Source organism: Microcebus murinus, chromosome 10 (genome assembly GCF_040939455.1).
Source record: "Microcebus murinus isolate Inina chromosome 10, M.murinus_Inina_mat1.0, whole genome shotgun sequence".
In the NCBI taxonomy this organism is placed as follows: Eukaryota; Metazoa; Chordata; class Mammalia; order Primates; family Cheirogaleidae; genus Microcebus; species Microcebus murinus.
The window spans coordinates 6,454,930-6,457,730 of record NC_134113.1 but is presented as its reverse complement, the minus strand read 5'-3'; positions in this window follow the sequence as shown (position 1 = coordinate 6,457,730).

The following is a 2,801-nucleotide window of genomic DNA, read 5'->3' as shown; positions in this document are numbered from 1 at the left end:
TACTTCTGTTTCAACACGGTGGTTTAGGGGCCTTGCTTAAATACTACTTTAACAAAGAGCCATAAATCCTATATACTGACAAGACAAAGGAGAGAATGGCTCCAGGCTTCTGAAAGGTGGCAGAATGTGAGAAGACAGTCAAATCTGTCTCTAGATTCCTCTGGTGCCTGTGGTGCCTTCTCTGAGCCCATAAGCAAGTGCTGTCCCCGGAGAGGAAGGATTTATGTCCTGCCGTCAGCAAATAGAGCCTGAGGCAGAGTGCCCCCTGCACTTTCAGTGTCTTTAATTTAACAATCCTCCATATTCTGGGGAGAAATATTTTGATTCTCTTCAAGACCAATGTGGAGGCAGCTGCTGTGGCTGCCGACATGCTGGGAGGCTCAGGGTCCCGGGTCAGGGCATGAAAGGAGCATTCAGCAGGCAAGGCTGATGGGCTCTGGGCTGGAGGCCTACCGCTGGGGAGGAGCTGCTTGCCTGGGTGGGGTGCCAGCCATGGGCCTGGCATGGGAAGGGACAGGGAACGTCTGGGAGGCAGAGGGGCATGTCTGGAATTCTGAAGGGGCTGGGTGGGCCCAAGGAGGAGAGCCTGGCCTTGGGACAGGGAAGGAGGGGACAACCCACGGAGAGATGCAGGGGCTAGCTAGGGTGGTGGGCTGAACAGTGACCTCCTAGGCCGGGCGCGGTGGCTCATGCCTGTAATCCTAGCACTCTGGGCGGCCCAGGCGGGCAGATTACTCAAGGTCAGGAGTTCGAAACCAGCCTGAGTGAGACCCCGTCTCTACTATAAATAGAAAGAAATTAATTGGCCAACTAAAATATATAGAAAAAATCAGCTGGGCATGGTGGTGCATGTCTGTAGTCCCAGCTACTCGGGAGGCTGAGGCAGTAGGATCTATTGAGCTGAGCAGACTGAGGTTGCTGTGAGCTAGGCTGACGCCATGGCACTCACTCTAGCCTGGGCACAAAGTGAGACTGTGTCTCAAAAAAAAACCAAAAAAAACCCCAGTGACCTCCTGGAGGGGAGGTGTTTCTGCCCAAACTGCCCACCTCCTCATCCCTGTTGCAGAAGCAGCTGGCTGGATTCCAAGGCCCAGGGTGGGGAGGGCAGGGCCCCCATAGCCTTGAACGGGGAGGTCAGAAGCAGGCAGATCACCAACTCCCCCCTCCGCCCCCCAGCTGGGCCTCTGTGGAGCTAATGTATTAATGCATTAATCCCCTAGGGCCTTTGCTAGTTGAAGGGTGAGTTTATTTATTTATTTTTTAAATGAAGACAGGATTGGGAAAGCTGTTAATGTCAGAGACTGAGCAACCAGGGAGGATCCAGGCACCGGCTCAGCCTGGGAGTGAGCTCAGTAGGGAGGGGGCACTAGGATGGTGAGGTTGGCTCCAGTGTCACGCTGTCCTGAGGCCTCTTCTGAAGCCACACAGTCCACTCTTATGCAACCACCCAACGAACAGAGCTGGCGCTATGTGGTAACCGCATGCAGCAGGACTTCATGCAGGAAGTGTTCAAAGCATGTGACACCTGTTGGTCCCATAACCTGAACAAGAGGAATCTGGCCAGGCCCCCGGGGTGGAGGAATTCACACTGACCAGCCAAGCTGGACGGCAGGTCATTCCTTCCCCAGGGCATCCTGTTTCCATTGTACAGGGACAAGGCTGGGGCTCAGAGAGGGCAGCACCCTGCCAAGGTCACACAGCTGGCGAGAGCTGGGGCTGGAGGCCGAACCTCGGGTCTGTTTGCTCCTGAAACTCAGCCCTCCCCACTCATCTGCATCTGTTTTTCCTCTGTGGTATTTGCCTGGGCTGCCTGGCGGGGTATGGCAGGAATGGAAGTGGGGCTGGGGGAGTCACTGCCCACCTAATTCTGTCTTCCCCAGGCCAGGTCCCCATGTTCAAATCTTGGCTTTAGCTGTGTGACCTCGGGTGAATCCTTCCTCTCTCTGGGCCATAAAGTGGAGGATTGGTCTAGGAGGCACATACAGTGCAGAGTAAAGGTTGCAAACTGCCAGCCAAAAGACAGCATCCACCTACACAGGAGCCCGTTCTGGCTGCTCCCCGTTTGGATTTTGGCTTCATTTGAATCAATTGCCATGTTCGGATTTCTGGCTTCTTGTGACCCACCAAGACCGCAGCTGTACCAGATCCCAGCTGTGGCCCTGCAGGCCCTGGATTTGCAAGCCCTGTGGAGCTGATATCCAAGATCCTCCTTAGCTCCCCCATAGGACCTGTGGTTCTCAAGCACTTCCTTCCTGGGAAGTGGGAGACTGGGCTCTAGGCTGGCTGACCTTGGGCCACCCACTGTTCCTCTCTGGACCACATCTGTCACCTGGGGATGATCACACCCATCTCAGAAGGCTGCGGTGAGGATTCACCGAGATGCCAGACGGATATGCGCCTTATAAAGCCGGCTCTGCGGACAGGGGGAAATTAGACTAAGAGATACTGTTCATTCCCTGAGGGTCTACAGCATGCCATGGGCTAGATCGGGAAACCAGAGATGAATGAGCCTGAGTCCCCAGAGAGATGCACAAACACCAAGCTGAAAACAGTGGGGAGGAAAACTCTAGGCCCAGGCTCTTCACTCATGGGTTCAATCAAGGGAGGCTGGGCACGGTGTGGCTCACGCCTGTAATCCTAGCACTCTGGAGGCCTAGGCGGGCGTATTACTTGACGTCAGGAGTTTGAAACCAGCCTGAGCAAGAGCGAGACCCCATCTCTACTATAAATAGAAAGAAATTAATTGGCCAACTAATATATATAGAAAAAATTAGCCGGGCATGGTGGCACATGCCTATAGT